Source organism: Rattus norvegicus, chromosome 8 (assembly GCF_036323735.1).
Source record: "Rattus norvegicus strain BN/NHsdMcwi chromosome 8, GRCr8, whole genome shotgun sequence".
Classification (NCBI taxonomy): Eukaryota; Metazoa; Chordata; class Mammalia; order Rodentia; family Muridae; genus Rattus; species Rattus norvegicus.
In genome coordinates, this window is record NC_086026.1 from 55,345,500 (window position 1) to 55,366,727 (window position 21,228).

A 21,228-nucleotide genomic window follows, 5' to 3' on the forward strand; every position below is an offset into this window, starting at 1 on the left:
GCGTGTGAATGCGTGTGTTGAAGACAGGAGTCATGGTTAGGGTAGGAGCAGTTTAGTCTTTGTTAAAATTAGAGCTGAGGCTTGTTCATGCTGAGGACACTGCTCCCACTGAGCTATACAATAACCTGGAAACTAATAAACTTCCAAAGTACATTTAAAAATATAGTATTAGCAGGAACTCTTTAGGAAGAAAGGAAAAGGTAGTATTTCAAGTTCTATTACTTTGATAAATCCTTTGTAAATAATGAGGAATAATTTTTTTTTTTTTTAAGTAGGAAGGTAAGCCTGTGAAGTGACACACTCAGCTTCTTGTCCCAAGGCCACTGCAGACACAGCCCTGGCTCACTCCCAGGCTGTGCTGTCAGAACAGATCTTACAGTGCTCCGTGCTTAATGTAATAATGCTCACTTAAAGCTGCTCTGTCTCTTCTGATGAGCAAAGGCGGGTTTAGGAGATATTTAGATTGTTCGGACTAGTTCCTTCTCCTACACACATAGATCCGTACTTCCAGCTCTCATAACCCACTCCCTGTGCTACTCGCCAGTTTTAGCTGATTTTTTATTTTAGTCCATCCTCTTATCATATCCCGCCACTCTGCCCGGCTAACTTCTACATTTCTTCCTGACTGGCTTACACTTGTTGCTCTGACCTATCAGCATTTGCCTGGCAGATACAAGTTCATCTCCTACTGATTAGCAGACAGACAGTGTATAGCAACTATAAATAGAAAATAGGTATTTTTTTATTCTTTGTCAGTTTCTAATAATACATTGTATGTCTCTTATCTCCCAGAAGAAAATGAAGTAGTTTCATGCCAAAGATTGGAGTGTGGTTTGACTATCACTGCCTTGCAAAACCAAGGAGTCAGAAGCTGTTCTGATTTCCCTATAAGCAGGGCAGGAGTTGAGAGTTCAGATTTCTATCTTGTTCCAGGTCAAAGTACTTGAGTAAGCCCCGCCAGCTGCGGTGCGTCTGTCCCTTGGGGCAGACCTGTCCCCTAAGTCCTCGGAACAGCTCTCCTTTCCATCCTGATCTCAGGCTGATGGCTCTACTTGTGTCCTGAAGCTCATAGTCTTTCACTGACTTGAGCCTTGGCATGACACGACAGGCAAGAGTCAAAGGTTTGCTTTTTGGCTTGAGACTAAGCCAGGCACTCTGACTCATCCTGATTTAGCCTGTCAAAAGACATCACTTAGGATGAAACCATGATTTTCCTTGTCTTCATGTCAGTTGTGGCTGTTCCCATAGAAATAGGTAATGTGGAAAGACCTGGCAATGTCAAACCCCCTTTGTATTTTTTTTTTTTTGTAGCTTCAGAGAAATTAATTGTAAACAGTACATACTGAAGCTCATAGAACTCAGACATGAGACACGGGGAAACTGAGGGGAGAGTCTTGATTTGAAGACAGCCTGGATACATTGCAAGACCCCGTCTTATAAAAGTGCAGTGTGACAGGCCTCTTAGCTTCTTACTGTTGGTGAAACAAGTTAGCACAAACTCCATAGCTGCAAGTCCGATGATTTTCTAAGTCAGTTCTGCAGGTCAATAGCATAAAACATCTGGTTAGCAGGCCCGGTTCCTGGAGGACCTATGGGGAAAGCCCAGATTCTTGCCTCTTTTTACCTTGTAAAGGGAACCTGCCTTTCTTGGCATAGGCCCCATCTTCATGGCAGTCCAATCTCATGGTTCCATTGTAGTGACTCTGTTCCTCCTGATTCTTGTACTATAAGGAGCCCTGTCATTGTATCAGGTCCTCCTAGATAATCCAAGACTACCTCTGCAGTTTCTGAGTGTTAACTAGGTCACTTCCACAGAAAACTCCTTTGACATTCACAAGGATGGGGTGCTTGGCACATGGATGTGTTTGGGGGACTTTGTTCAAGCCCATCACAGGGCCATTCCCATTGCCATCGGATTATTAAATCGTTTAAAGAAAGCCCCTCTTTATATTTTGTAGTTATTCTGCATATGTGAACTAAGTTTAAAGTGTATTTTGTTTTGTTTTATATTGTGCTGTTCTGTGTTGTGTTATGTTGTTCTGTGTTGTGTTGTGTCATTCTGTGTTGTGTTATATTGTTCTGTGTTGTGTTATGTTGTTCTGTGTTGTGTCATTCTGAGTTGTGTTGTTTTTATGCTTGGTTGGTGATTTTCACTTTGGGGTCATTCTGATTAGGGTAAGGAAAATTCCTTTGTCACTTAGTTTTTTCTGGAGAAAATCATTGATAATTGAAACTAAAATTACTAAAATATTTGTGGAGGGTGATTTTAAAAAAATTATAAGTAATTTATAACAAATCCAAGTAATGAAGTAACAGTCTGCGTGCTGGTGCAGTGAAAGCCACTGGGACACTGGCAGCCCACCCTTGCGCCCTCTGTTTTAACACATATACTTTGATTCAGTTCTAAAGTTCATTTTAAGTGTTTACATTTTTAGTATTTGTTTTCAGAGCAAAACAATGACTAAATGGGACTGTAGCACATGGTCTGCTACATTGCCCAGTGTTTATCCTTGAGTGATTGCTTATGGGCTCTTTCTTTTGTGTGCCCTCAGAATGTGGTTTCTCAGTCATTGCTTGAGCTTGGGGTGTTTGCACATGGATTAGATGGAATTCTTGTTCACACTTGACCTATCTTCCTTGAACTTAATGCATCACTAGGAGAAATACCTTTACCGGAGTCCAAGTAGATAGTCCACAGAGCGGACTGAGTGATGAGTAATGACATCAACTTTATTTTTAAGAGCTTAAAGCAACTCTTAGAGGCATGCCCTTTTTAGTGGTCACTTTAGATGCCGTATTAGAAGCCTTAGGAAGAAGCCACTGTACCTGAAAAACAAACATTTACAAGAAAAAAATTGGTTGTGTCGTGTGCGCGCGTGCATGTGTGTGCGTGTGCGTGTGTGTGCGTGTGTGTGTGTGTGTGTGTGTGTGTGTGTGTGTGTGTGTGTGTGTGTGTGTGTGTGTGTAAGAAAGAGTCTTCTTAAATAGCTCAGTCAGGCTGGCCTCCAAATCAACAGCCTTCTGTTTCGGTCTCTAGATGGCTCATACTGTGGGCATACGCCATCGTCTCTGCCTGGGGAGGAGAAAAGCGTGTTGATAAACAGACCACAGTGTTGTTAGTCCTAGCCCTCCCATCTTAGCCACTAGTGAGGCCAAAGTAGGAGAAGTTTTAAGTTTGAGGCCAGCCTGGGCAACTTTTTGAGACCATATCTCAAAAAATGAAAGTGGCAGGAAGAATGCTTACCTAGTATCAATTAGGTTCTGAGTTCAATCCTTAGTACCACCAAAAAAAAAAGATCCTTAGTCTTTAGTCCCTCATCTTTAAATTATGTGTGTTAAGGAACAACTTATTTTGAAACTAATAAAAATTTTAATTATGAAATGTAAGCAGTTAACATTTTTATGCCAATTATTTATCCAAGTGGTTTTTGTTTAAAAATTCACTCTATAGTTGGGGTTTTTTGTTCATTTGTTCTTGGTTGTAGAATTTAGAGACTCTTGTTAATGGCAGTAACAAAGCTGTCTTCTGTAGAATCTCTCCAGTGGGGGGTTTGTTGTCAATGAGGCTCCAGCATCTGCAGGCCAAGTCGCAAGATCTGGAGCTTAGGATCTGCTGGATCAGCTGGGGCCTCAGCCATTGTCTCCAGAGGTTCCTTGTTCGGGTGGCTCAGCAGCAGACAGAAGGGGAAAAGTGACTCCTGCCCACAAGCACCTCAAACACTCAGAGCGCTGGCAGTCGGATAGAACCAGAGTCGTGCTGCACAGGGCCTTTCCCGTGTATCACTTAATGCCTTTGTATACAGAAATACAGTGTGTTCCAAAAACATAAGAACCTTTCATCCTCCAGCAGTTCTAACTTCCAAAATGGTTTTATGACCCCCGTCCGTGCAAACCTCCCTCATCATGTCCCCGCTGCTGGGGAAAGGAGGAGACTCAGCTTTTAACCCTTCGGTTTTCATGGTTCAGATGTGTGTGTTTTGTAATAACGCAGATAGAGGAAGGGAGCGCAACCTAACTCAGTCCACGGCACAGGGAAGGGAATCATCCCTGGCTTATAGTGCTTAATCTCTTCAGCTACCGGATGATAGATCATGTGACAGGGATATGTTCCGACCTGTTAATGATACAGTTAATCGCTAAAACTCCAGCTACTGGGAATGTACAGAATCAATGAACACACTCTGTTTGCTGCCTCACCCCACCTTGTTATCACGCACCTACCATGTACAAGAACCTCTGCCTGAGGTACCCATTCTTCCCAATGGCCAGACACCTGGCTTTCTCATCCTAAGCTGGTGTGAGTGATGGGGTCAGAAGGGCTAGAGCCAGGCTGGATGTACCCTCAGACATGGCTAAATTTCCAAGGCCCTGTGGGTGGGCCTGGAATTGGACCAGAGGTTGGGCCAGGTTTGGAGGGGTTGGGTATCTTTCCATATCCCCTGACCTGTGAGTTCTGTGGTGGAATAACATATTGTGGACCTCAAATTGGACTGGGCCTAATTCCCTAAGTTGGCCTGGAGATTGACTGAAGCCTGAGTGCCGTACAGGAGCAACTCAGAGGAACACTCTTGGGGCCCTGTACTGTCCACCTCAGATCTGTGAGGTGGAGAAGGCGGAATCCTACCCGAGGAGTCCCAAGACACAGCAGTCCTGCAGAAAGAACTAGAGCAGCCTACCAGGCCCCTGAAGCAGCGAGGAGTACTGCGGGGCACACCCAGACCAGTGTGGGGCTCACCCTGGGCATCCTCTTTGGAAAGGTATTCAGGTAGATGCCATCCACTGCTTCGAGGTCCTGCAGCTCAGCTTCAGGAACATTTGACCCCAGGCCCTGCTGGAGAAGTGGGCAGAAAGACCAGGAAGCTTTGGGAGATTTGCACGGCGAGATGTGCCTAGCATAGGCACACAGAAGAAATGGAAGAGCACAGAGAGGTGCACGAAGGGGACCTGGGGAGCATGGCTCTGCGGTGCAAGAGGTCATGCATTGCCTCTTCCCGAGACAGGAGTCTGAGGTGCATATCTCCTTTCCCAGGAGTGGTCTTTGTTCATTCCTCTGCCACAAGGCTCCCATTTTGGTGCCTCAGGCTACTGGAGGCCTCATTTCACCATGCTCTACTCTTAGGTCCCTTTTCCTGAGGATCAAGTCTTTCCCTCCAGAGTTTGCTGTCACTGCTCTAGGCTGTCCCATGCATTTTAAACTGGGACCAGCACTGCTGGAGGATGTAGGCATCAGAGAAGTCAGGAGAACTTGGGAGCTGTGTACTCATGGCATGATATTTGCGGTAAAGCGTGAAGGACCGTGGGATCAACAGAGTATAGGGGAGACTTGCAGAGGCTCCTTCAGCAAATATGGATAAACTGCCTACTATGTGGTCACTGGGTGAGGTCCTGGGGATGCAGCAGCAGAGGAAACTGTCCCTTTCAATATCATTCTGATGTGGAGAGACACACAACTTTTAATAAAAGAAAGATCTGAGTAATGTGATAGACTGGTTTAACCAGGATCAGCAAACCCTTCCAAGCTGAAGGAAGACAGTGCACAGCCAGAGAGAGGAGACATGCCTCAGGCAGAAGGTCAGCATGGCCAGGGCTAAAAGGGAGATCGGAAGGGGTTAAGGTGACAGAATGGCCAGGGCCAGTTGCACACACCAGGATGTGGGATTTATTTTGGTTATACGAGGAGGCTGAGGCCCAAGCATAGTAGAATGTGCATGACATATTTGCAGACAAGCTCTGGGGTGGGTCAGGTCTTTGATCCTGGGCTACCTATGGTAAGATGGGAGGCAGAAACGAGAATCACTGGAAAGCTAGTACGTCAGCTAGCCTGGAGTTCACAGCATAGCAGAATCAAGAGACTCTGGTAAAACTAGGTAGAAGGAAAGAACGAACTCTAAGTGTGCGCCACAGCACGTGTGGGTGCATGTGGGCGTGTGCAGCACATTCTTTTTAAATGGTGTGGGAACCGTGTGTAAGAAACAGGAGGGTTTTTACTTCCCTAAACTGTGAAATTGCTCGACTATTAAGACATATTAAGGTATCTTCACTATAGATAGAAAAATATTTGGGGAGAAAGAAGGGCAAGGAGGTAATAGGACCAGTTAAAAAGGCTGCTGAGTGGTAAGACATGAGGATGGTGGTCGCAGACACTGGAAGGTAGGAAAAGGCAAAGACAGGAAGAAGCAGAGAATTTGCAGACATGTTAACATTGGGGCATCTGAGCCATGGAGAAGGAACTTAGCATCAAATTATTGTTTGCAAGAGAAATTATATTTAACCATCAACAGTAAATGGTATGTTCTTGTTTAATGGTCAATACACTGCTGTTTGAACGCCATTTAAGTCTCGTTCCCAAAGATTAAGTAGTGAGATGTCTTTGTTTTAAAAAAAAAAAAAAGTCTAAAAAAATAGTTAAACATAACTGACCTACCCCCTAAAGAAAAGAGCTTTCAAGTTTCAGACATTATGAGAATGTTTTGAAAATTGTGGAAACTTATTTTCTTTAACCAAAGGAAGCTGGAAACTTTCCCCTTTAAATGTCCACTCCCAGAATGGGCTCCACGAGACAGTTTCCACTCCTGTGTTATTGTTTTAGTTGGCAGTCAAGAGACAGCAAGGACCTTCAGGGTAGCTACAGAAAAGCCAGCCCTTTGGAAAGGGTTTCCAGAGTGCACAGGTTTAAGAGACAGTGGAAAGTTCGGGCCTCAGTGCAGTGCAATTGAGAGAGTGGTGTTTATAAAAATCAAAACATTTTGTGAGCGAGCACACTGACCCTTTGCAATCCATAAGAGAATTTAGAGGGTGGGAACCTTGGGTTTCTGAGAACAGCTGCCCTGTGCTGTGATCGGGACTGTCTGGCTGTCCCCAGAGAGTCCTTATGCTGCATTCATTCCTCAGCCCATTCCTTATTCCTGACCCAACACTTTATTTGGGTTACCCTTCACACCTTTCCGGCTGACAGGCCAGGAAGCTGAGAACCAGAGAAGACCATCGTGACCTCCTAAATTCAGGTCGTAATTGAACCTAACTTTTGCTGTGTCCTTGGAATGGCATGTGGCACTCTTGTAGAAGGTGCTAATTAACTCTGGTACATGCTAAGTGGTTGGAAAGTAAAATCTGAAAAATTGGAAACTGGGGAGATGGTTCCCTGGTTAAAAGAATGACCACCATGCAGCCATGAGGATTAGAGTCCAGACCCCAGCAGCCATGTAACAAACCTGGCTCACACCTGTAACTCGGGCTTTGGGGAGTCACTCATTTGGCTTCCCACAGGTGCATAAATGCATGCACACAACAGGTGCATTAAAATTGAATAACACAAATAGTAGTGAAGCCCTGTGAAAATGATCTCTTCTGAGGATTACAGACATGACCTAGAAGTTGAAGATGTGTACTGCTCTTACAAGTGACCCATTTTGGTTGTCACACTTGTAGTTTACAGCTGTTTACAGCTCCATCTGCGGGGAATTTGAAACCCTCTTCTGGCCTCTTAAGATATCTCCTAAATCTTGTTCCTAAGACTAGAACTCCATAAGTGAAATATCAAAATTCTTTTATTCAAAAGTATTTGAGAGATATATGTATATATGTATCTATATGTAATTATATGAAAATATGTTGTGGAAAGTGTGTAAAGTTAAAGTTGAAATATTGGCTTTTGTCAGTTGTTCTGTGTTGTGAGGGCTGTGGATTTAAAGGCCTCACAGTAGCCACTCTACCAGTGCAGAGCGGCCTTGTCAGATCTTTCCACAAGCAGAGGGAAAGGAAGACAACGGGCTGGGTGAGTCTGGAGTGATCACATACCCTGAAATGACCTTTCTCAGAAACACTTAATCCCATGCTTCCTGCTCTGCTCTGCTCCATGTCATCTCCATATTTGCTTTAATATTAAAATTATCAACAGCTTAATGTCGGAGAAAGTTGATGTTGCAGAAAGATGCAGTCTGTTTAGCTTATAGGCTTTCTAACTCTTGGCAAACTGAAGTGTAAGCATACACGTTATAGAGGCGAGGGCCATTTCTTCCCCAGCCTCAGATTCATTTTAGGAAAACTTCTGTTCTGTGCCTGCTCTTTTCTTCAGCCTCTGGGGTTCCTGCATTGGTATCTGTTAATTGCAGAAGCCACATTTGGGAGATAATTAGAAAATGAGGGAGATTGGGGGTTTAGAATAGAAAAAGAAAAGGGTACAGAGGCAGCAAAAAGGTGGAAGCTTTTTCTCTGAGACCTCCAACAAAGATCTGCAGGGAAGGCAGCCTGATTTTCCTCCTCTGGCCCTGGGAGGGGGCCTGAGCTGAGGGTCTGATAGGGTGCTCATGTGCTTGTGCTTCCCACCCCCTAAAAGGGCAGCTCCAGCTTTCAGATTGCTTTGTCTCTGGGACCACATGGGACACAGCATTTAATAAAACATAGGTCACTGAGATTTCGAGGTTAGCGAGTCTCACTGCACTTCCCAACCAACTGACATACTCATTGAAACTCGTGAACACGTCAGATAAAAACTGTTACTTCCCATTTTAGATAATACCAATACCTAAGACAAATAAAAAGATCTCAGTCTTGGGGTTGGGGATTTAGCTCAGTGGTAGAGCGCTTGCCTAGCAAGCACAAGGCCCTGGGTTCGGTCCCCAGCTCCGAAAAAAAGAAAAGAAAAAAAAAAAAAAGAAAGAAAGAAAAAGATCTCAGTCTTATGAAAACTACAGAGCTCTCAAGCAGTCAAAGTGAAGGAAGAGCGCAAACAATGAGAGGCCGTTTCTAATCCAGGATGTTTTGCAAAGACGTTGATAGCTTATCTGTTTAGAGTATTGCTGACTTTATTAGATGACATAAATGACCGTGTTCCATTAATTTCTCCACAGAGTTGCTGTCTCCTCAGCAACCGTTGGCACTGGGAAGGACTGACATACCCATCACTCCAACATAAAGGATGTCTGTGTTGCAGTGTGTACAACTCGCAAGACACTTAATGTGCTTGCACTTATGTTCATGCTTGCACACACATGCACAAGTAACAAAATAATTTAAGAATAAAAGGGTCTTATTAGGCATGGTGGCACACACCTTTAAATCCAGCACTTTGGAGGCAATAGCAGGGAGGTCTCTGTGAGTGGGAGGCCATCCTGGTCTACCTAGTGAGCTCTAGGGCTTTAGACCCCCATTAGACCAGAATCTGGTTCTCATTTTTATGATTTCAGATATATATTTTATCAGTTCTCCTAAAAATCATTTTAAAAGCAGGTATAATATTTCTGTCTGTTTACTCAGTGTCAAGTGAATAAGACCAGTTTGCTAATGTCGTGCCTGAGTAGTTTGAATAGACCTTAAAGGTTATACTGGGCTGCCTTAAAGACCTTAAAGGTTAGACTGGTGTGGTCTTTAGCTCTTTGCTTAGGCTGCACGCAGTTAATTTAACACCTCTTATAGCATACAGGAAGGAGCCTTTCTGAGCCAGTGATTTCAGAGTCTTTGAGTTCTCAGTGGTCCTAAAGATTCCTGTCTCAGAAAATGATAATAAAAGGCTGTGAGTATAGCTCAGGGGTAGAGTGTGTTTAGCATGTTCAGGGTGCTGGATATGATATATCCCAACGGAGGGAAAATGGGGAGAAAGGAAGAAGAGGTCAGACCCAGGCTTATAATCCCAACTTGGGAAATGGAAGTGGGTTCGACTGCTCAAAGGCATCATTTGCTGAGCAGCTACTTCCAGACCAGCCTGAGATAAATGAGACCCTGTCTCACTACCCTCTCCCCAGAATGTTAGCGCTTTCCCCTTGCCATTTGTATTTCGTAGGAGCTAGTCAATGGAGTAAGTAGTTCTTTAGGTCTCCCACCCTCCTCTGCGTGCCTCTGCGTGTGGTTTAAGTGTGTGTACCTTCAGGCAGGGGCTAATGGGCAGGCTCCTCACTCCGCACATCCAGTGCTTGGTTGAGGTGGTTGGTTGCCATGATAATCTTCACCAGGAGGTAGATTTTCCTTGAATTTTGTTAAACTTATATGTTATGAACCCTTAGACTATACAAGAATAAGGAACACTAATGTTGAAGCTCAAATTAATGAGAATAAAGGATTAATTATGTAATGCTTTGAGATTCACTTCATCAAACTTATGAGTCACCCTGTTTATCAGTTATTGTATGGCACAGCAAGACGTGCGACTAAGGCTCAAAAGCCAGACTTTTTGAAAGCTTGAGTATAGACAGATGAACATACACACATGATGTAGACATAATCAATGCAAATATCATATACTAATAAATGTATACACACTGTAGTGCATTCGTACTGTAGTCTAACAGCTGATTATAAACCATGGCCCGAAGCTTGCTAATCCATTTATCATTTGCAAAAACAAAACACAAAAATAATTCATTTAGATAAACTGATTTGGTGGTTTAGGTTCTAATATGTCCACTCCAAATGCCAAGTCATTAAAAGCTTCTACCTATTATAATTAATTAATTTCATTGCATATGCAGCTTCTAAAATAAGCCTTATGTATCTAACTGAAATGAATATTTTCATAAATAAGTTAGTGTGTGTGCTGTTAATGGTGACACGACTCTGCTTGAAATTTATGAAGGACTTTTCAGTCTTGTTTTTCTTTTATCAAATAGAGGCTAACCTCATACTGAAGATTCTCCTGCATCAGTTTCTGGAATTACATATGTGCCACCATACCAAGGTTCCTTAAATCAACTAGTTTGTTTCTTTGTTGAGGAAGGGGTAGGAAATTGGACAGATTTCCTTGTACTACAGGCAGGCCTAAATAAATCAAGCAAAAACATCATAATTGGGGTTTTTGTTTTTGCTTGTCTTTTAATTTCTTTCTTGGGACATTTTAAGACAATACTTAGTTTTAAAAGGAGTTTGTACCTGGGTGTAGTAGCCCACATCTGCAATGGAAGCATTTGGCAAGCAGAGGAACAAGATTGCTTCAAGCTCAAGGCCAGCCTAGTAGCTGGTACCCATGTAAGCTTGGGGTACCACAGTGTGAGATGGACTTGCATGGGAGAGAGGGTGTGTGGGGGATCCCACAAGTTGTCCTTGGGCACACCAAGGCATACCCCCCTCCCCAGCTAACAAAATATTTTTAAATGTTGGCAAAAGAAAAGAGCAAAAGAAGAATTTGTGAGTCAAGGGAGTCTTCTTTACCTTCTAAGTAGAGCCTTAGCCTTAGTTTTCTTGGTCCCATTAGACATTCTCTGAACTCTTGTTTTTGTCTGGGTTTCTTGTTCTTTCTTTTTTTTTTTTTTCTTTTTGAGAATAGGATCTTATTCTGTACTGTAGTCCAGACCAGCCTTGAACTTGCTGTATAGACTGTGCTGGGCCTTGAACTTGTAGCAGTCCTTCTGGCTGTGCCTCCACATGCTAGGATTATAAGTACACACCACTGTCTCTAGCTAAGATTTCTCTGACTTCTTGATAGACTTGTTATGTAAGCCATCACTTGGGAGGCAGACAGGCAGACAAGTCTCTAGGTTTGTGGCCAGCCTAGCCTAGTTTACAGAGTGAGCTCCAGACCAACAGGAACAGGACAGCCTACACAGAGAAGCCTGTCTCAGAAAGAAAGGAAGGAACAAAGGAAAGAAGGAACAAGGGAAGGAAGGAAGAAGCAAGCAAGCCACCTTTGTTTCTTACGTGCCAATTGCCCCTTAACACCAAAAGAATGATCATAATTCTCTTGTTAGTGTTTTTCTCACCCACAGACCAATCTCCAGGTCATTGAGGACCATGTCTGCCTTGGCCCTGTTGTTCTGAGAGCACATCAGTAGAGCATCAGGCATTAGGAGTACTTTTCTAGTACCACATACATCTCTCAGGGTGACAGGTCTCAAGACTCTGTCAGGTGAATTATGTTAATCTTAGCTTTGACCTAAGAAGGCATTACTTTCACCAGCTTATAACGCCAAGGCCATACCTTTAGGCTATCTAAATGCCACTCCCACCTTCCTTATCCGGTCCTGTGACTTCTTAATTTATTATTGTATATGTTCACGATGTATATGCGTGGCTGTGCATGCGAAGGAATACTAGGAATACTCGTAGGGGTCAGAGGACAACTCTGTTTAGTTGGTTCTCCCCTTCTACCTTTACATGGTTTCTAGGGACCAAACTCAAGTTACCAAGCTAGCTTGATCACCCACTGAGAGCCAACTCCCTGGCTTCACAGTTTTATTTGTTTGTTTGGTTGGTTGGCTGGGGCTGCTGTTGTTGTTGCTGTTGTTGTTGTTGGACACAGTCTCACTAAGTAGCAATGGCTGCCCTCCAATTTACAGTGAGCCACCTGTCTCTGCCTCCTGAGTGCTGAGATTAAAGGCGTGTGCTATCTTGCCTGGCCCTTGATTTTTAATTTGAAAAATACTGTATTTAAATACTGGGTTTCTGGGGGTTGGGGATTTAGCTCAGTGGTAGAGTGCTTGCCTAGCAAGTGCAAGCTCTGAGTTCGGTCCTGAGATCCAGGGGGGGAAAAACGACAAAATAAATACTGGGTTTCCATTTGGTATCCTTAGGTTCTGTTAAAATTTAAAAGGTCTTTGTTCGTTGTGCTCTATAAAAGGTGCACTAAACGTCTGAGTAAGGTGCTCACCTGCAAGTATTAGGAAAACACTGAGCGGACCTTCGTGGCTCTGGTTTGGTGTGATTTAGAATGCTATGAAATGCATGTTACTATTCCTAACAGTTCCAGTGGGTATTGTCTGCATGTCTTATAGAAACTTTCTAATGACAGCACCTTTTAAAACTGGCTCATTTAAACATGGAGACTTCTGTTGGGGCTTTTTGGTTTTGCTTTCTTATAGTAAGAGTTGGGTAATATTATCTGCAGTAGTGTTGAGGAGATTGGCTTATTCTTCTCAAAGTAACCAATTTGGTGATCCTTCCTGCTAATGTATGTTAGGAAAACCTGTAAGTTCTGCATCATAAGTGCCATTTTCCCATGAAGGGGTTTTCCCTGAACATGTGTTTCAGGCTGAGCCTCCCCTTACTTCTTTATTAGCTTCCAGTCATGAAGTTCAGCCAGGGGTTGGTGCAAATGCTAAATATGGAGGAGTCCCCAAACTTTCTTTCAGCATGAACGCGTATTGATTCCTGTGTGTGGATTTCCTGAGATCCACACTGCCTTCTGTTGTTTTATTCATTAAAAAAGTAATAATTACAACAAACCCTTAGTCAGTGATATTGTAGATGCTGAATGTCATGTTAGCAGCCTGTGTAACACCCCAATTTTTATTTCTATAATTTTCCCACTCATTCATCTCTAATAAGCATACCCCACTTTCCCTGTAAGTCCCCAAGGAATCAGACAAGGGCCAGAGCTAACTCTGCTTTGGGATGTTCGTCCCTGATTAGAAGTGTCCTCAGAAGGTTTCAGATTTGACAGAATGAAGGGTCTTGTCACAGTGCTTCTTAGTGAGGATGGACACTTGAAAATATGGACATATTTGCAGTTACTCGTCCTTCTGCTGTCTCCCAAGCTATAATATATATTCTTGTTATGACTATGATTTCTTTAGTAAATCTTTATAAGATTTATCACCTGGGCTGGAGAGATGGCTCAGCGGTTAAGAGCACTGACTGCTCTTCCCAAGGTCCTGAGTTCAATTCCCAGCAACCACATGGTGGCTCACAACCATCTGTAATGAGATCTGATGCCCTCTTCTGGTGTGTCTGAAGACAGCTACAGTATACTGATAAAAAAAAAAAAAAAAAGATTTATCACCTTTGGTGAGTCTGTAGACCTTAAATCCCCACTCTCGTGTGTGTGTGTGTGTGTGTGTGTGTGTGTGTGTGTGTGTGTGTGTGTGTGTATGCGCGCTCGCGCGTGTGTAAGCCTAGATCTCCAGAAGGCATTGCTTTGGGAGCACTGAGAACACTGGCACTAGCTAAAGGTTTTGCCCCATCTGTTCACATCTGTTTTGGATTGTTCCTTGGTCAACCAGGAAAGACGTCCTTGTTATTACTCTGAAGTGGTGGACCAAACAAGAAAATTTGCTCTTGGAATTGTCCCGATTTTCAAATTAGTGCCACCAGCCCGTCCCCCCTTTCCCACCACATTTCACATACCCAGCTAATGATATGCTTATTTTTAGGGTACAGTATCACTACCTTATATAGCCCGAGGCGCCTCATCTTGCCTAGAACAAAGAGTTTCAAGGCTCCAAATGAATAGCAACCTCTGGTGTTTAAATCATCCTAGACGATGAACATAGGGTTCAAATTAGTCTTCTGCTTTGTATTAAGAGAGAAGGATATACATTGCCTTTTGAGCCTGCAGACAAATACTAACTAACCAGGGTGTTGGGGGTTGGAAAAGAGACTTAACAAATTATGTTGAGTTGTTTAGGAATGGAGAAGTAAGTGATCATAGGCCACATAAAGAGAACTGTTCCACCACATGGCTTCTGCTGTGTCTGGTGAGTATCCAGTGTAACCAGTTTCCTTTGTGTGTGCCCACAGGTATGTGTGCATGTTCATGTGTGTGTAAGTGGACATGTATCTGTGTGTACATGTAAGCCAGAGGCTCTCATTGGATATTGTTTAAGTGTCATCTTACTAAAAGGCCACCTATGAAAACAGGGTCTCTTATGGGACCTGTTACTCCCTGATTAAGCAGGGATGCCTGGCCAGCACACTTTGACACTGCCTCCTTCTCCCATCACTGGATTTAGAAACATTTACCATTACATTCAGCTTTGGGGAGTCTAACTCAGGTCCCCTCGCTTGCATAGCAAGCATTTGCTGAATGGGCCACCTCACTGGCCCTTACTGGTTTTTTTCTGTTATGACTTTGATTTCTTGGGTAAATCTTTATGATGTCACCTTTGGTTGAGTCTGTAGGCCGTACATCTTTCCTTATGTATGGTAATAAACAGTAAGGAATGTTGACCTTTTTAATTGACACGTGGCAGTTCTGTGAAAAGGACTGCTGGCTATCTGTATGTATTCAAGATGATGCTTTAAGCTGGACATGCTGGAAGAAAGAAGGTAAATGTAAAAAATAGATAAATAAACATAGTGCTCTTTTTTAGCATGTTTTGTGGGATAGTGTCTTACTTTGTAGTCCAGGCTGACTTTGAACTTGCCATGTAGCTCAGTTGGCATCAGGTTTTGGTTGCTGGGATTATACATGTGTGCCACCACGCCCTGCTAGGTTTGCTTGGCTTCAGTTGTGCATGAGTAGAATAATGCAGTCATTGGTTGTGCCGTGTGTCGTATTTCATGCAGCGTTCATTGTGGGTGTGAAATTTATCATATTGACGGTGCTCTCGTTTGCTCATTTTGATCCTCATATTCTATGGCATGTCTAGGCACCAAGTTGTTTTTCTGTTGATAATGATGTCAGCTTTAGTAGCTGTCCCTAAGTGTGCTGGTGTCCTTACGTATGCTGGCGTACCATCAGATGTTGCTTTCTCAAACACGCAAGAGCACACCTGTAGGAGTGACAGTGTGGGCTCACAGTGTGCCTCTCTTCACTTTCTGCTGAGTATGCCAAGTGCAATGGTCTGCTCTCTCCAGAGCTTAGTGTTACCACAAGTTTTGGTCTTTGTCAGCATGGACATGGGTAATGGCTGTCCTTGGTGGTGGTGGTGGTGGTGGTGGTGGTGTTTTTGGCAGGGCCTCACTCACTCTGAGAACTCACTATGTAGACCAAGCAGGCCTTAAATTCACAGAGATCCGTCTGCCTCCATAAAGACATGCACCACCACACTGGGCCACTGGGCTTGTGTAAATCTTATGAAGTAAGGCGGTTCATTACGACATTTTTCTCTGTAATTAGTTTAAGCTTTTGTGCCTCTTGGCTTTTTTCCCCATGTCAGTTGGGTTTTCAAGCCTTTGCCCAGCTTCCTGCTGGGATGTCTGCCCTGCTTGACCCACAGAGGTTTGGAAGGCCTTTGTGCTGGACTTTTTATGAGTCCCTTTGCTGTGTGGCAACATCTCTTCCCTTATCCTGGGCCTTCTCGTTAACATGTTTTTCAGTGAGTGGATTTTAATACAATTTTTAAAATATGGATTTACTTCATTTTATGTGTGCGTGACTGATGGTATATATTTGTACAAGTACATTCAGTGCCCACAGAAGTCAGAAGAGGGCATTGTCTCTTCTAGAACTGGAGTTATGGACACACAAGAAGCCATGTGGGCACTGGGAAACTAACCCCGCTGATTGCTTTTAATTGCTGACCATCTCTGCAGCGCCTTAATAGAATTTTACTGTAATCAATTTTCCTGCTCGCCCTTTAAGAGTAAGTGGTGCGTTTCTCTTCTGCACACATTGCTTCTACCAACTGTGGTAATGCGTGTTCTTCATCAGGGAGGCCGGAGGCCAGCCAACACAACAAGCAAGTCTCTGTTTAAAAACACAAAGCACTATCACCATCAGTAGATATGTGGAAATGCAAATTAAACTATAGTAAGATAGTTCTTCATACCTTTAGGACAGAATATTGATAAACATAACAGTGCCAAGCAATAAAATGGTAACAGTTTAGCTTTTTTTCCCCAAAAAACTAATAGACTTCCCGTATGACCCACAATTCCTGTCCCTGAGTGCGTGTGTGTGTGTATCTCCAAGAAAAATGAAAACAATGTCAGAATAGCCAGGTCCATAATGATAGAAAGTAGGTGAGTGGATGCCTGTTGCTGGGCAATGGGAGCGACTACTGGTTGGTACAGGGCTTCTTTCTGTGATAAAATGCACTAAAATCAGTGTTGGTTACCCATCTCTGAATGCTCCAAAAGTCACTGTCAATACACCTTAGTTAGATGAAATTAGAAACCACGGTTTTTGTTTTGTTTTGTTTTTATTCCTTAATTAGGCTGTTGAGAATAAAACCGGTTTGTGAGTGGAGCTGTGCTGAGAATGTATCAGGAGCCACAGTATGGTCCATTCTCACCAGTCCTTTTATCTTGTCTTATAGAACTTCTCAAGGTGGGGCGGGAAGCAGAAGCCCACAGCACCCAGCATTTAGAGCTGAGTTCGTCTCACCTGATGCAGCTGTGCATTCTGGGTAGTGCCACAAGCCTCATGCAACACCCAGGGCAGTCCATTCATGAGCTCCTGAACTCACTTAGCAAGCTAGCTCGGCCTGCTCTGTTGATCATGTTCCCCTCCACCCTCATTCATAGTCTCCAGTCCACTTCTCTCCCTTTGCCTTCCCAGATCCTTAATTAGTTTTAGGTTTGGTGTATATGGGTGTATGTGGTGTAATATGGTGTCCACATGCGCACATTTGCTCCCTGCACTAGGAGGCCATCAGATGTCCTGTTCTGTCTCTCTCCAGTTTTTTCTCTTAAGAGGTTTCTCATTGCCCCAGAAGCTGGGCTGATAACCAGCAAGCCTTAGATTCCCCCTCCCTTGAACTCCAGCTTGCACAGGAAGCAGGCTTCATGCTGAGTCATCTCACTAGCCCCCTACTTCCTTTTTGAGTCATCCCTGGGATCATGTCCCTGAGCTTTCGGTGCAGCTGTAGGGATTATCATCCTGCTGTGTCTCCTGCAAGTCACTGACGTTGGATGAATGAGTTGGGGAAGGGATGGAAACATTCACTTAGAGTCCGGTGTTGGAGGTGTTAGGCGTATGCAGCAGTAGACAGTTCGAGTAGTACTAGAAACGGCCACTCTGGAGCTGATGTGCCTGAGAAGCCTACTGAGGAGAAATGCTAGCTTTTTAGGTACAAAGTAACAGATCAAACATGGCTCTGTGGTGGTGTTGCTGTTGTTGTAAATCTTGCTGGTATTTCCGACCCAAGCCAGTGAGAATCCATTCTTGTTTTAGTCTTTGCTTTATTTTTTGTCAGAGTTTTCTCTCCTGTGTTGGTTGATGTTTAGTTTATTTCAGTTGTCTGTCCTAGAAACAGTAAAAGCTGCTCACCCACTTCTTCCCGCCCCTGCTTCAACCACACTTCCCAGTGTCCCCAGCTATTTCACTAAACTGCCAACCGTTCTGAAAAATAGCCCTCTGCTGAAGTGTGCAGAAGCCGCCCACAACGGTAAGAGCTAAGAGAAACCAGAGCACATATTTCCTCCAGCCCTTTTTTTTTTTTTCAACCCTTCAAGTATTTGTTAGAGGGAGCTGAGTTTTCAAAATGAGTTCCAATGTTCCCGTGTGTTAATAATTTGAGGTTTCTCTTGCATGGGTAATTTAAATGTTCAAAACCAATTCGTGCTAAAGTTAAATGCACATTGAACTAGCCACACTCCTAGCTTACCATATGCATGGCCGCAGTGGAGAGGGATGTGAGATAAAGGGCCACTGGCAAGGAAGATGGCCGCACAGTGCTAAGGAAACCTCACTTTATAGTGAGTGATATCTTGTCAAGAAGGACTCTTTCCCTGCTAGACTTCATACTTGAACTGCATTTAAATAATCTTTCATAGCATTACCAAAGTGCCCCATTGCTGAATCTTGTTTGTGATGTCAGCACACATGCTATTGCCGAGTTTGTGTCCTTGTTCTGAGACAGGGCCTCCTCACTGAGCTGCCCAGGCTAACCTCAAACTTCCAGTCCTCCTGCTTTAGCCGCCAGCTAGCCGCCTGGGGTTACATGCTCATAGCATCAAGTCTGGGGTTTCTTTTGATTTTTATCCTACTCACTTATGAAGAGTTTGTACAATGCTTACTGTGTGCAGACTGTGACGTATTATCGGACATTAAAAAGGTTTATGGTATATTCTTCTAGTCCTAGCATTGAGAAGGCCAAAGCAGGAGGATCCTGAGTTAGAGGCCAGCCTGATCTAGGTCAACTTGAGCTACCTGTGTGGCCATAGGGAAATGCTTTCCAACAAGCCGATCAGTTGGTACTGCTTTAAATGTGGTCTCATTCAGAAGCAGCGTTTGCTGTTTGTTTTTGAGACATGATCTGACTGTGAAGCCCTTGATGGCCTGAAACCCATAATGGAAACCAAGCTGACCTCAAATTCATAGATAACCTATCTGCATCTGTCTCCAGAATGCTGGGATTAAAGGCATGAGTTACCACACCAGGCCATAAGCACTATTTCTTACACACTCGTTGTGCTTAAAGACAAGCTAAGTATCATGAAAGAGTGGGGAAAGAGTAGTAGCTTTTTTTAAACTTCTTGTTGAAACATGGGTGCTAATTTATATCCTTGCTCTCCTACCCTCTCATCTCTTCAGCCCCTTTCATGGCCCCAACTCCTTCTCAAATTTAACCCTTGGGGCCTCATCCCTGTCTGTGAAGAGAAGGCTGGCTCTCCCTCTCTTGGCATCTACTAATTGCATGCAGTTCTTCACCTAGAGGTGGGGCCTTGTGAGATTTCCTCCATCCATGATGGAAGGTCAGCCGCTGTTGTCATTGTACAGGTCTCCTTCAGCACCTCTAATAAGTAGTTCTAAAGGAACTAGAGAGAAAGAATAGATTTCTCTAAGGGAGGTAGAATGTTTTAAAAGCTGGAAGAATCACACACACACACACACACACACACACACACACACACACTGAAGGTAAAGACAAGAGTCACAGGGGAATACAGAGAATGTGGGGGGTTGTCTTCGTCAGTGCTCAATTGCTGTAAAGAGACAGCATGACCACAGCAAAAGAAAACATCTCATTGGCTGGCTTCGGAGGTTTGGTCCATTAGTCTCATGGCAGGAAGTATGGCGAGGCACAGGTAGACACGAAGAGCTGAGAGTTTTACCTCTGGATCCACAGGCTGCAGGAAGTTACAATGACTTTAACTTCTGATACCTCAAAGCCTAGTGATGCACTTCCTCCAGCAAAACCACACCCACATCAACAAGGCCACACCTCCTAATAGCATCATCTCTAAGGGCCCATACAGGCCATTTTTATGGAAACCACCACAGTGATGTAAGAAATTTCACAATGAGGTGTTTATTCTATTGACAAATGGCACTGTTTCCGTTGACCCCTTGTGGTCAGTAAGTTATCTGAAGCAGATTGGGTGAGATGGATTGGAGATAGTTTCTGGTGGGTGGCCCACTGACTCAGCAGTGTGAGAAGGCACTAGTAGTGTTCAGGAGGGGACTGACAGTAATTTTACTGGTTCACTTTTGTGAGCCTTTTTACTATATATCAAAGACCCTGTGCTGAGACAAGAACAAATCAACCTTTCTCCCCTCCACTCAGTAATCAGTAGATGTGAACACGTACAGCTAAGTACAATATAAGGCAGAGTGGAGACTGGAATGTTGGAGAATAAACAAAAGGCTCTGACAACCCCAGGAAGCCACTGATACGATATAAGTTAAAGCTTCATACAGGAAGCAATATTTGACTGCGCCTTGAAAACGGATGGCATTTTAAAGGTGGAAGAGACAGGAACAGGCCAGGCACAGAAAGGAAGTATATAAAGAAAGGCATATAAACACAGGATGTAAGCCCTCTAGTACTGAAGATTAGCCAGGGGTAAGTGGGGGAGCTGGGTAGGGTGGGGCTGGCTATGATGGATCTTAATGACAGGGCTAAACTAGAGAGGAGAGCCCCCTCTCTTTGTGTGTGTGTGTGTGTGTGTGTGTGTGTGTGTGTGTGTGTGTGTGTGTGTGTGTGTATCTGATTTTGTGTGGTAGTTACTGCACTCTAAAGGAATACCTTAGAAGATGAAAAGGGTGAGATGCTAGGCAAAAGTAGGGGCTGGAAAGATGGCTTAACAATTCAGAACACTTGCTCCTTCATCGTGAAGACCAGAGTTGAAATCCCTGCACCTATGTGAGACTGCTCTCAAAAAGGCTGTAACTCCACTCCAAGAAATCCAGTTTTTATATGGGCACCCATAGACTTGTGCATACACCCACATGTAAAAGTATTTTTTATTTCCCTGATGTAAATGTTGTCTCAGAGACTTATTGTCTCTGTCTGCTAACCTAGTCATGGAAGCTTGTAGCCTCAGTACAACCTAATATAGGTCTAGAATGTCTTCAGCCTCTGAAACTTGCTGCTGAATAAGCTCACCCTCTCTAGTTCTTCCTGAGCGCTGGCCTATCCAATTCAGGTGTTCAGGCTCAAACCCCTCTCCAAGCTGACTGATTCAATCTGACCTATCTCCCTCCCTCCCTCCCTCCCTCCCTCCCTCCCTCCCTCCCTCCCTCCCTCCCTCCCTCCCTCCCTCCCCCCTGCCTCTCCTGAATTGTTCTGCTTAGCCTCATACTGACTTTGACTTTCCTTTCTCTCTCTTCTCCTGAGAGTTGAGCATATCCTATTCTGTCAAATCTTTCTCTGATTCAGCACTTTGTCACTTTGTCTGCCACTTAATTAGACATCA

The 21,228-nt window shown here is 43.8% G+C and overlaps 1 protein-coding gene and 1 pseudogene across 2 annotated transcripts in view; both read left to right on the forward strand.

Moving 5' to 3' along the window:
* The window catches only part of Sik3 (SIK family kinase 3), a 210,170-nt gene that overhangs the window by 136,531 nt on the left and 52,411 nt on the right, over nucleotides 1-21,228 (forward strand). The window lies entirely within an intron of this gene.
* Pou5f1-ps1 (POU class 5 homeobox 1, pseudogene 1) lies at nucleotides 2-14,054 on the forward strand (annotated as a pseudogene).